The following is a 14,138-nucleotide window of genomic DNA, read 5'->3' on the forward strand; positions in this document are numbered from 1 at the left end:
AACTGCATAGCATGACCGCCCCATGGCCCTGTTCAATGTGGGGTATGGACATGATTGGTACAATCGATCCTCCCGCTTCAAATGGACATCGATTTATATTGGTGGTGATCGAGTACTTTACCAAATGGGTTGAAGCGGAGTCATTCAAACATGTCACGAAGAAGGTAGTGGCCAATTTCCTGAGAGATCACATCATCTGTCGCTTCGGAGTACCCGAAACGCTTATCACGGACAATGCCAAGAATCTGAACAATGACATGGTAGATGGACTATGTGAGCAATTCAAAATCAAACACCGCAATTCTGCCATTTATAGGCCTCAGATGAATGGAGCTGTAGAAGCCGCAAATAAAAATCTGAAGAAAATTATCCGCAAAATGACAGAAAAGCATCGCGATTGGCATGAAAAGTTGCCTTATGCATTAATGGCGTATCGGACTTCTATCCGGACATCAACTGGGGCAACGCCGTATTCACTCATGTATGGAATGGAAGCTGTGTTACCAGCTGAGGTTGAAATTCCTTCGTTGCGAATCCTTATGGAGACTAAATTGGAGGAGGCCGATTGGATCAAGCAGCGCCATGAGCAACTGACCTTGATAGATGAGAAGCGATTCAATGCTACCTGTCATGGGCAATGTTATCAAAAGCGTGTGGCCCGGGCTTACAACAAAAAGGTCCATCGGCGGGCATTTGAAGAAGGTGACAAAGTGCTAAAGCGAATCTTGTCGATGCAAGATGAAGCTAAAGGCAAATTTGCTCCAAACTGGCAAGGGCCGTTCATTGTCCAAAAGGTATTACCTGGCGGAGCCCTTATCCTAGCAGAAATGGATGGACGAGCATTCCCTCAACCCATCAACTCAGATATGTGCAAAAAGTTTTTCATTTGATAATGCAAATTTTCTTTAAGAAATCCATGCAAATGGCGAAATGCAAGTCAGGCCATCTTCTTTTACACTAAAAACATTTTATCTCTACTTGTCCCCTTTGAGCCATCAGAATTGACAAATTTCGTTTGATAACCCCTGAGAATTGCAAACCCCACACTGGGGCAAAATTTTAATTTTTAAAAGAGAGATGAGCAAAAGGAAGGGAAAAGAACCCCACACTGGGGCAAATTTAGTTTTCAAAGAAAAATGCAAAAGCGAGGAAAATGCAATGAAGAAAATGCAAAGAGTGAAAATCCGATCAAACTGGGGCAAATTTTCCCCGATTTTGTTCAAAATCGGAAATGATTTCAGAATTGGGCAATCTCAGTTTATTTTACCCCCGGCATCGATTTTGCTTTCAAGCTTTAACCTTTCTGGAAAAACACCCCCACCTGACCTCATCACAAAGCCCAAAGTCCTGGCTTCCGTCATTTGTTGCATTTCTATTAGCAAAATTTGATAATCAACTGGCAAGTGATGTCCGTAATGCCTTCTCCTAATCTATAAGGGAAGTGCATTTTACTGATGCCTGAAACCTTTAACTCATATTTCTGAGTCGACCATGGGCGAGATGTGTCTTTATTCTTTAGGTGAAAACCCGAAAGGGCGCCTTGTAAAAAAAAAAAAAAAAAAAGACAAAAACAAAAAGAAAAGACAAAATCAAAAAAAAAAAAAAAAAGAAAAAAAAAAAAAAAAAAAAAAAAAAAAAAAAAAGCAAAACAAAAAGGGTGGGGGCAACCTTGGTGAAAACCCGAAAGGGCGCCAAGGTAGGTTTTCTCAACAGACAAGCTCAAGAAGGAACAGCTGGTGACCTGGTGCATTTAGGGTTTTCCTCATATTTGTGATACTTCTGCCAATATCGGGTTCCAAAGAGAAAATATCCAAAGTCTTGAATATGATAGTCATCGGCTAAATTTGTATTATTCTTTACAAATATTCTTTTGCAAAATGTATCTTTATAAACCTCTTGGTTGTTCTCAATTATTTGTGTATGAATGCTTATGATTGTATACATTCTTTTGCATGCTCATTTTTGCTTAACATAGGAAATCATCTTGCATATACGTTGATTTTATATGACTAATTTTCATGCATCATTCTTGCACCATCGAATTCAAATGAATGATAAACCCTGAGGTTTGTGCAAAGATAGGGGATTCAATCATCAGTTACAGGGAGTAATATACAATAAAGCTACCACCTGGATTGGGTGACGTGATAAATCGGCATTTTATCAGACCCAAAAATTGAAAGGTTTAAGGCAGATGCCGCCGAGCCGAAATAAAAGCATCACAAGACTCATGTTTACACGACTCTCAAGGCAAACCGGATCAAATAATGGTGGCAAATCCATTATCATTTATTCTTTTCTTGCAGGAACACTGCGTTCACAAATGAAAGCGATCATTCTCTTTTTCAAATCTAAAGCAATGTTATTTGCAAAGTTGGATTATAAGGACCAACGTCAGCCATCGCTTCAACTACAGAGATCCAATCTCTCTTTAGGTACAAAAATTTGAACTACTCTCAGGTAAAAATTCAATTCATCGTCTCAAACTTCCCCAGTGAAGTCCCGTTTTAAATTCCTGTTCGGGCCAGTCCCGTTTTAAATTCCTGTTCGGGCCAGTCCCGTTTTAAATTCTTGTTCGGGTCAGTCCCGTTTTAAAAATTCCTGTTCGGGCCAGTCCCAGTTTTAAATTCCTGTTCGGGCCAGTCCCGTTTTAAATTCCTGTTCGGGCCAGTCCCGTTTTAAATTCCTTGTTCGGGCCAGTCCCGTTTTAAATTCTTGTTCGGGCAGTCCCGTTTTAAATTCCTGTTCGGGCCAGTCCCGTTTTAAATTCCTGTTCGGGTCAGTCCCGTTTTAAATTCAGTTGTTCGGGCCAGTCCCGTTTTAAATTGTTCGGGCCAGTCCCGTTTTAAATTCCTTGTTCGGGCCAGTCCCGTTTCCCGTTTTAAACTCCTGTTCGGGCCAGTCCCGTTTTAAACTCCTGTTCGGGCCAGTCCCGTTTTAAATTCCTTGTTCGGGCCAGTCCCGTTTTAAATTCCTTGCTCGGGTCAGTCCCGTTTTAAATTCCTTGTTCGGGTCAGTCCCGTTTTAAATTCCTCGTTCGGGTCAGTCCCGTTTTTAAAAATTCCTGTCCGTTCGAATCATTTTGCAGCCGAATACCACAGGTAAGTATTTGGTGTCTACTTCTTTGTCTCAAGTTTTTTCAAAACTCAAACAAAGAGGGGCAAACTGTAGACACCAAATTTTTAAATAATTTGTATGTTGCATCTAATTCATGATTTTGTTTTAGATTGTCTGCATTTTAGTTGTTACCTTTTTATTTGTCTTTTATTTGCTAATTATTTGTCATATTAATTTTGTTCACGTTTTAGTTTTAGTTTTAGTTTTAAGTTTTAACGTAAAATTCGTGAAAAAAAAGAAGGGAAAAATGATGAAAAATGATGAAAATGAAAGAAAAATCGAAAATGGTAATTTTGTTATTTTAGTTTGTTTACTTTGATGTGTTTGTAATTAAAATTGTTGTTTTTATTTAGTTTTACTATTATTTTTGTTAAATTATTAAGTTGAGGAAAAGAAAAAATGATGAAAATTGATGAAAAATGGAAAATTGTGTTTTGTTGATTCTAGTTTATTTAGTTTTTACTCATTGTTAATTAAATTACTTTTTTTTGTTGTTTTTGTTGTTTGTTATCTTTTTCTATTATCAGTTTTATTCAATTAATTTCAAAAAAGGAAAAAAATCAAAATAAAAAAATCACAACTCCATTTCGGCCGAATCCATTTTTCCACTTCATATACTAGCACCTTCCATCCTTATTGCCGGTTCCATCTTCCATTATCACATATATACTCAACCTCCACTACCGCGAATGACTGGATTATTCCAGCTTCTACTACTCAACACAATATCTCCGGATTCCATTTTTGCTTGTCTGCCTTGAGCCGTGAGTGACTAACTACTTTGGAGTTAACGACAGAGAGAAAAAGGGAGGACCGAACTTCAATCCCAGCTTCACCGTAAGACCAACCGAGAGAGTGTGAGTAAGAGGAAGGGTGTGGACCGTCTGCCTTCACCTCCTTCACCACTGCTGAGATATCATTTTCTTCTTCATCTTCCATCAGCTGGGCTCGACCACAACCACCAACTCCACAGCTTACACAAACCGAGCTCAGCCTTGAGCTGAGACGCAAGCTTGAGCAAGGGAGAGGAAGAGTTGCGGGCTGCAATTTCTGGACAGCCGAGAGGAGGGAAACATTTTTTGGCAGCTAGCCGAGGGTGTTGAGCTCCAAACTGAGGTAATTTCTGGACCTAGACTAGATGTTTATAGGTTGATGAAGTTGTTTAAGGGCATGCATGTGAGGATTGTGTGGTTAGATGATAATTTAAGTTATAGAAAAATCTGTTTGTGAAGAAAATGGTTGCCGAGAGTTTAAGCTGGAAATTTGCAGTTTCGGTTGACCAAGTTTTGGTGATCTGAGCTATATGTATGTTTAACTAACCAAAGTCTGGATGATTTAGCTCTGCATGAAACTAATTAACCTTGATTAAGTCCGAAAATTGAAAAGATACAAAGTCAGATTGCATACAAGCCAACCGGGAGCAGGATTGTTTGAAATTCTGGTTAGATATAAAGCTCCTGCCGTGAGCTTGATGCACTTGTTTTATTTTGGCTGCTGAATGGGTCTGAATTTGGACAATCTGAGCATGAAAGATGTTTATCTAATTGGATTTTGGATGATTATCAGGATTAGAGTCTTGCATGTGTTAAGTTTCGCAATCAAATGGTAAAAACAAAGCTGTGGAAAATTCTGTCTTGGCTAGAAATTTTGCCGTGAGCTTGCTTGGAGTAGTGCAGCTTAAATTGGTTTTGATTTTTGTAATTTGGGCTTATAATCATAAATATGCAGCTAATAATGAGTACTTAGGCCCTGCATGTAGCCAATCAGTTTGATAAAACAGAGGAATAAAAATTCAAAAGTGCAATCTGCCTTAAGGCAAGATCATCCGGGCTAAACAGAAAAATTTCTGGAAATTTTGATGGTTATGGATATTATTTGAACTTGATTTCGGATCCAATCTGATAGATAGTTTGTTATTTGGTCTTGCATGTGATCTTTATGGCTGGGAATTCGGTTGTATGGCTGGAAAATTTTGTTGGATGTTGCTGGATTGTTAGACCAATCTTCCAGCTTAGCCGATGGAGTTGTTTTGGGTATTTTAGTATGAAATTTGCTGGAAAGTGCTTGATCCTCGCTTGGTTGTGTGTTTAGCTAACTAAATACTGGATGATTAAGCCCTGCATGAGATTAATTGGCTGTGTGTAAACCAGAAATTTGAGTGAAACAAAAATCTGTTGCACGCATGTTTATTCCAGAAATTTGCATGATATCTTCTTGGTTTTTTTGTTTGTTTGGATTATGATGGTGGGTTTAGTTGTGGGCTTGGTCTAAAGTTGTGACGTTGAGTTTAATTACATCTAATCAAGATTGTGATAAGAATCTGAGTTTATAAGAAAATTGCAGAAACGTTTCTCACATCATTTTTGCTGCATTAGTTTAATGCTCTATTCGGCAACAGCTTACAAGTCGGTTTCATCACTTTGTTTGTACATTTAAATCTTGGGTTTGATTTAGTTGATAATTGATAGTTAAAATCTGGGTTTGGTGAACTCGTTTGCATGATGAAATCTCGACTGAAATGGTGTAGAAATCGCAAAGAGATTGCAGCAGCCTTTTGTTTTTTTTCCTTTACATGTTTGCATGATTTTCCAGAGTTTGGCATGAAATATTTCTAGATTTTCTACCTGATTGGATGGTGGTGAGTATGGAGTTTGGGTCTAGATTAAAGTTGTGTGTTTGGGTTTGAAATCCGAGCTTGAACAATAAGCTGTGCGTTTGGTTTTGTCTTGGAAGCAAAAGAGAACATGTTGCATTTTTAGTTGCAGTAGTTTAAGTCTCACGTAGCTTGCATGAATTTGCATGGAAAAATTGTTTCAAAATTGCCTCTTAACCCCCTCAAGTTTTCCCCTTATGCCAGTATGACCCAAAAAATTGGGAAAATCAATCAAATTGACCTCTCAAATTTCTTTAGTTTTTGCAATCAAGTCACTACTTGTTTTAAATTTTACATGGGCTGTTCACCTTCCTTTAAATGCCTTGGATTGATCCAATTTCATGTTTACTTTTATCTTTTGTGATTATTTCTGGATTAAAGTGATGCTTTGTCTCTTGCTTTTGCTGCATTACCTGCTTCCTTTGAGTGTAGTGGAGAAAGATATTTGACTCACAGTAGCGAATTGGTCATACCTGATTTTAATAGGGATCTATTGCAGTCTACTTTTATTGATGTTATTACATCTATTTTCTTCTCAAAAGGTCCTAAGGAGGTGTTAAGATTCTTCATTTTTTTTTGGCACCCTTGTTGATGGAAAATCTGTATTCCGAGGGGTTTAGTGTGTGTTTGGAGGATTTTTATATACCAAAGAAACAAGTTTCCTTCGTAGGTTGCATGTTTTTGCATGAAAAGAGTTCTTATAATAGCTCTTTAACCCCTCAAATCCCTTCTTATTCTATCATGGCCTAAGCAATTGAAAAGATTAATCAATTGGGTCCTTCGAGTTTCCTTTCCCTTTTAACTTGGATTTTCATTTGATGAATATGGACTTGTTTGATTATCTAAAGGGATCTAATGGTTCAATTTCATAGTTATTAGTGGTTCTTTAATTTTTGTTTTTGAAGAATTTGTGTTGTTTGATTTACTATTAAATTGGTACATTAATCCTTTGTTTAGTGGTTGTAGCTCCAATTTAGAACCTTTTCCAACTTATTAGCACCACAAAAGGGGACGGTATACTTTCTTTTATTTTTTTTTGTATCTCCCTATGTGATCCAATTTGCTAAATGAAAATTGCATGCCTACTTGGTTTTCTTAAATGTTTATTAATGCCTTTCATTTATTTACTTTTATTTTATTTTTAAATCTTTCTTTTATTTTCATTTATGGGGTATGTGTACACCTCTTGGCTTGTAATAGATAGGGCATAGCAAGTAATTTGGTCCATTTTCCCTTTCCTCTTTGTTTTAGCTAGCAAATGTAATAGTTAGGGCTTTAATCGTCTTATTTGTCTTGCATGCTTAGTTACTATGTGTTAATTTGCTTTGTTAGGTCCTTGCATCTAGTCGAGCATGCTAAGTGTTATGTGCTATATGTTTATGAGTGTTTTGCATGTCTACTTGCTTTCTATATTTATAAATGAATGTGATGGATGAATGTACGTTTCCGCTAGTCCAATGCTAGTCGGAATTCGTAGAATGGGCTAGTCCAACGCTAGACCCTTAGGGATTTCCCCTCGTTAGTACATGTTTGCATGTTCACTACATTTCATGCATTTTTTTTAGTTTTATGGCATTTGGCATGTCCCTCTAACCTTTCCCTTTCATTTTAGACCTTTGCATTTCATGCTAGTTATAGGGTCCATTTGCCTGAGAAACCCCCTTGGGTAAGGGAAACGAGCGAGTGTGGCTTCAAAATAGCCTTAGCACGCTAGTTTTTCCTTCTAATCAAAGGGGAAATTAAAATCACAAAAATTAGAGGTCATTCCCGTACCCGACCTGATGCATTCCTCTAAGTTCATGCATTTTCATATCATTTTCTCACTATTTTCCTCACTAATTATATATTTTAAATCCACACTCATTCACTTTCTTTACCTTTCACTTCACACGTTGCACCTATTTTACTTATATATTTACTATTTTCATTCACCTGCACACGAGCATTCATATTTTTATTCATTTGCACACAAATACTTTCAAATTACACACATGCACCTTTTTTCTACACTTTGCACGCTTACACTCTCATTTGAGTCCTCATTTGCATCGTTCATGATTTTCTATGAGGTCTTTCCTTATTGACCTTCACAATTCATGTGAATGGGATCAAAAGCCTCATCAGAGACATTTCTAGACTTAAGATTGCATTTCTCATCCATTAGTCATATCCAATTTGCAATACATACTTTGGGTAGAAAATATAGGAAAATAAGGGTTAAATCACGCAACTAGCCTTGGCTAGGTCGAAGGGGTGCCTTGGATTTTTATCCTTGCCTTCCCCTTCGTCAAATGTGACTCCCGAACCTTTTTCTTTGTTTGCGTGGACTAGGAGTCGTTTAAAAAGGGTTTTCTTACTTTTCTCTTTAAAAATTTCATTTTTTGGGTGACTTGGTACACCCTAACTCTATACCAAGTGGCGACTCCATTTTTCATATAAAAACCCTTTTTGAACTATTTTTCTTGGGTCAAATCGTCGCATTTTCAAAAGTCCCATTTAGACCCATTTTTGTTTTTATCAATAAAATTCATTTTTCCAAATCAATAAAATTCAACAAAAAACAATTATTTTATTTTTTCCAAAAAGTGGGGCGCGACATGTACCATTCCATGCCACAGACTGTGCTGGTCTTTCGTCTGTGAGTCCATAAACAAAGTTTCCAGGTGCCGGATCATTCTCATTTTTCCAGGCTGTCAAGAAGCTTTCCCGTCCAGTTCTGCTGTTGAATCCTATCTGCATGCCTGCTAAAATTGTATCAGTAGGATAATAAAAACTTTCCCATAGAGTTTCCCCTGAAACATTATCTTTAAGGATGAAATCCCCGTCATCTTGGAGCACTGCTATTGTGCTATTAGACTGGACAGAGGCATTTGCTGACCAGACAGTAGTTTGCTTTCCATCTATAAGCATTAGATTCCCATGGCTGCTTATTATCAGCTTTGAAGCCAAGTCACCTTCTAACGGTGCATTTTCCCGATTTGCGACCCAAACAACTCTATGATCAATATCAGTCTTGTACCAGATTCCAATGTACAATCAACTTGAATTACCAGGACTGAAGAATCCTAATTCAAAGATTTGTCCAGCTGAAATTAGAGCTTGTCCTGCGTTGAGTGGTTGGGATGGAGTTAGGGTGTCATTTGATGCAAAGCATGTTGGTAAAAAGAAGTGGATGTTAAAAATCGCAAGCAATGATAAGCTAGCTATATCCCCGTACTTGTCCATATACTATGCTATTAGTCTCTGTACACTACAAGAAAAATGTCCTATTATGACATACCTATAAGGACACTTTTTTGTAAGTGTCATTTTACATGTTTTATGAAGACATAAAAAAGTGAGTGTCATAATAAAATAACATGAACCAAATACCGTTGCACTTTGTTTTATATTTTTCTAAAGGGATAATTTCAGAAACCTCCCCTGAGGTTTCTGACAATTTCACTGACCTCCCCTGAGGTTTCCACAATTACACTGACCTCCCCTGGCAGAACTTGGGACCCAATTGTTGACATCATATAATGCAAAATTACTATTATACCCAAGACATTTTGTGTTTTGGATAGTATTGGATTGCATTTCTATTTATTTAATGTATGGTTATGAAATTTGTAATGATATTACTCTTGGATTGCAGCTTTGGTTTGCACCTTATTACTGTTAAGGTTTTATAAATGACTGTTTTAGTTCTTGGATTTCACCTTACCTCCAAAATTTGGGAATTTACCCAAATTTTCCATTTTCTAATATTCCTACAAATATGCAAAATTATGTATATCCCTCAAATCTACCCAATATTAATGTTTTGTTAAACTCTAAATAACAAAAATATGAAATATATTATTTAAATATATTTTAGTTACACACAAGTTGGATGGGTAACTAGTGTGTCAGAGAGTTGCCATAATCTCCTTAAACCCGCATGCGGGTTTAAAGAGTATTCGGATATTCTCATATGCACCTATGCAAATCGAACCAACCGGATATCTTATCCGTATCCCATTTTTTTAAATAAAAATCTTATAAATTTGAAAAATAAAATCAAATTTAGATGTATTAGGGTTTTAAAAATATTATATAAGTGATAAAAATTTTATAAATTGTAAAAATAAAATCAAATTTAAATAATTAAATGTTATATTTGGATAAGAAATAATACAATAATCATAATAATGATAATACAATAATATTGATGTAATAAAACTGCAATTAATTTAAATATTTACTTATAATGCCCAAAGAGCCTAATTACCAATTTTTTCTTCTCGCGCTCAAATATAACATTAACCCGCATGCGAGCTAACCTTGAAATAGAAAAAACATAGAATCCCGCTTGCGGGTTTCAGCGTTATTATGCAGGCGGGATTTTAACCTGCTTGCTTGTGAACATGTACCACATTGCTTTGAATTTTTGTGACAAGAGGAAAGTTTTGTCTGATGAATGTATTTGTGAAATGACCTGAGTGGTGGTAGATGGGTTAATTGGGTCGGTTGCGTTACCCAATTGTTTATATCCATAAGTAAAATTTTATGATTCCCATACCCATCTATTCATGGGCGGTATGGTAAATGTAGTTCAATGGACAAGTCAAAAAACGAGTTTGGCAACCCAATTGACAAGTCAGGGGAGGTTTCTGAAATTATCCCTTTTCTAAATTGAAAATTTTGATATGTCAAATTAGAATAGCTATTAGGGCATTACTTGTGAATGTCAGCAGAAGTAATAGGAAATTGAGATAGAAACGACGTAGTTTTGTCACTGGTATAAATGAAATGGAGAAAAAACGCGGGGAAAAGAAAAAAAAAAACGCGGCAAGGAAAATTTTGCCGCTTCACTAAAGTTTGCCCAATATATTTCTCTTTGAAAGGTCTCCGCCTCTTAAAATTCACACCAAAAAGTTCCCTCAGTTTCTTCTCCAAATCTAAACCCTTGGACCCTATTCACAAAATCCATCATCGTCAAAATCAATCTTCCATTTCTGCCTCTTTTTTTCATTCTTTAATCCCTACCCTCTCCCTTTCTATCTTGAGTTTTTAGATGCACTCCAATTTGACCAGAAGAAGAGAAGGATGGTTTAGTGGTTAAAAGGTAAGTGTATTATGGGTTTTTGAAAATCATATGCTTTGCCTGCCCACTGAATTATTTTCTCCCCTGTTGCTAGTTTGATTTTTTTTTCTTTTTTTAAAATCTGATTTCTATGTTGAGTATTAATAATGTGATGGAGAAAAACATGGGGCAATATTAAAAGTAGTTGGCTGGTTGATTGATTGCTGGTTTTTTTTTGCTGGTATCTAATGTAATGCCACATAGAATGTGTCCGCCTCCTTGTTTCGGCCTTGGGGCCATCGACAGTACCAATTCAGGACTCAGGAGGCAGTCCCATTCTCCCACCGCGGCCGATTGTTAATATTAAGCAAGACAAACCCATCAAACCCTGCCGTGTGATCTGGTATTTGGCGACTAAGCCCGATCGATCAATTGAGGCTTCCTTTTGCAATCCTGTTGAATTTCTAAGCACCTTTTGCATTTACTTTAGCCTACTGATTCTACAAAGTACTTTAGCAGTCAGGTAATAATACGCTGATACAAAGTATAATAAAGTGTATAAAAATAGTGGTAGAATTTTTTTTTAAATTCAAGTACAAAAGTGGAAGGGAAAGGGGAAAAATGGATGTCTGAGAATTGAATCAGGACATTATGATTATGTAGTTAATGCTTCTCTCAACCGAATTGGAACTTGGGAATTGGTTTCTATTCCTACGTTAGTGCAACTGGGCTGGCACAAAATATAGGATATAGAATCCTAGGTGCTTTACTTCTATTGACTAGTAACTACTAAGAATGTCAAAGATGGTGTACTGTTCATGTCATTTGGTTTCGGAAAAACATGTAAAATTTGGCAAAGTCAGAACTAGTGAATTGGGAAGAAAGTTAACTGTTAGCAATTGTTTGAGTTGTAGTTGAGTTTCCAAACTTGATTCATATTATGGTAATATGGCAATTAAGTTTACCAGAAAAATAATTGGCACCAATACAGAGGTTTCTAAATTTTAACTTGTAAAGCAAAGTTGGTCCCTTAAACATGAACATAAAATCTTTTTATTTCTTGAGTTTAGATAAAATTCCTGCTATCCCAATGTTTTTTATGAAAATGTTATTCAATGAGAATAATTTGCATTTGTGGTTTTCTGTTCACATGGGGAAAATGTGCATGCCTTGGATCATTTTCATGCATATGTTGGTGCATTTATATATGTACATAGAGAAAGTAAGCTGATGCCTTGTTCTGTTTGCTTCATAATAATGTGCATGCCTTGTTCTATTTGCATAGTAAGCTGATGCATTTATATATGTTGGTGCATTTATATTTTCATGCCCTGTTCTGTTTGTTTCAGAATAATTAGGAAAAGTCATTCAGCACTTTTGGTTCTTTCTCATTTTTTTAAAATATTCTTCAAGAAATTTGCAAGCTGATGTTATTTTTCTTCTTGAATAATTAGAGAAGTACGTACAGCACCTATTCAAAATATTAAAATTTTACTAAAGTTCATTAATGTTTCACCACAGGTTTGAATTAAAGATAGCTATCTGTGAAAAGAAATCATTTTGAAGACGTTGCACATTGATTTCGCTAGAGGTACAAGCCAACTTATATTCTTGTGTTCTTTTTTATTAGGAATTAGATTAAGTTACATATATGATATTAAATTTGTTCATTTGTTTGAACCTGTAATGTACGTTCATTTTCATCTTTTGGTCATTTGGATTCTTAATTTTTTTTTTAAACTGGAGTGTCATTGCAGTAGATATATTATATGACCTGCAAATTTTATTCTTAACATTGATTTGTGTAAAAAACTATTTACTTGGTGACACGTGATAAATGGCTAGTAGCGGAAAACCTTTGGGGTTCTCATGTCTTGTGCTTTTATCTCAAACAGTGACCTTCTCGTTGACTTCCAAATAGCTTCTTGGTATCATAATAATTTTTTTGTTGTATGAGTGATGCTCTTTGTTAATATTATTCTTAATTGCTTTCTTTTGCTTATATATGTATATGTATATGTATGTATGTGTATATTTTAAGGTTAAATTTGTCATGGTTACAGAATATGGATAAAACTTGGATGCAAAAGAATAGACGAAGCAAAGAATATTGGGATGGTTTGCAAAAATTCTTAGATTATGCATTCCAGAATTCAAGTATAAATGGGATGATATTATGTCCATGTAAAGAATGTAAGTGTGGTGTATGTATTACCAGGGAGAATGCAGAACTTCATTTGAAAGTTTATGGTTTTGTTAAAGGATACACCCATTGGGCAGCTCATGGAGAATTTGTTTACTCTAGTGCACCAAAACCTACTTCCTATGATATCTCACATGGGGTACGGGATGAACTTGATGACATGCATGGTTTGGTTCATGATGCAATGGGAATTCCTGAACAAGATTATACAAGGATAGATGGAACTGAATACAAAAGCCAATTGCCCAATGTAGAAGCTGAAAAGTTTTACAATCTAATTGATAATTCTAACAAAGAGCTTTACTCTGGATGTAAAAGATTCTCAAAACTTTCCTTTATGATTCGGTTGCTTCACCTCAAATGCCTTGGTAAACTCAGCAACAAAATTTTTGATATGTTACTTGATTTGTTGAAAGAAGCCTTTCCAGATGCAATGGATGGTTTGCCTAAGTCTTATTATGAAGCTGAAAAGTTAATGAAGGAATTAGGACTTGGGTATGATAAATATGATGCATGTCCGAATGACTGCACTTTATATTGGGGGGTAGATGCAAGAAGAAAGCATTGTGAAACATGTAAAGAATCTAGATGGGTTAAATCTGAAAATGATCCGACTGGTGAGGGAAGAAAAATACCGCATAAGGTTTTATGGCATTTTCCCCTAAAACATAGGTTACAACGCCTATTTATGTCCTCCAAAATTGCAGGCCATATGAGATGGCATGCAGAAGGTCGTACTAAGGATGGTAACATGAGGCACCCTGCTGATTCTCCATCTTGGCAAACATTTGACTTTCATCATCCAGAATTTTCTCAAGATTCTCGTAATGTGAGGTTGGGCCTAGCATCAGATGGATTTAACCCATTCAAAAATATGAGTTCAACTCATAGCACTTGGCCGGTAATATTGATGCCATATAATTTGCCGCCATGGATGTGTATGAAACAACCGAACTTTATGTTGTCATTGTTGATACCCGATCCATTTGCACCAGGAAATAATATTGATATATATTTAAAACCTCTCATAGCAGAATTAAAGGAATTGTGGGATGTTGGAGTGAATACATATGATGCATCAAGAAAAGAAAACTTTCAACTTCGTGCAGCACTTTTAT

General features: G+C 36.1%; 1 pseudogene; it reads right to left on the bottom strand.

The window, feature by feature from the left end:
• LOC113756458 overlaps positions 1–8,995 on the bottom strand; it is a 31,692-nt pseudogene extending 22,697 nt beyond the window's left edge.
• Positions 8,996–14,138: the final 5,143 nt, after the last annotated feature.

The sequence above is a fragment of the Coffea eugenioides genome, chromosome 2 (assembly GCF_003713205.1).
Source record: "Coffea eugenioides isolate CCC68of chromosome 2, Ceug_1.0, whole genome shotgun sequence".
NCBI classification, from domain to species: Eukaryota; Viridiplantae; Streptophyta; class Magnoliopsida; order Gentianales; family Rubiaceae; genus Coffea; species Coffea eugenioides.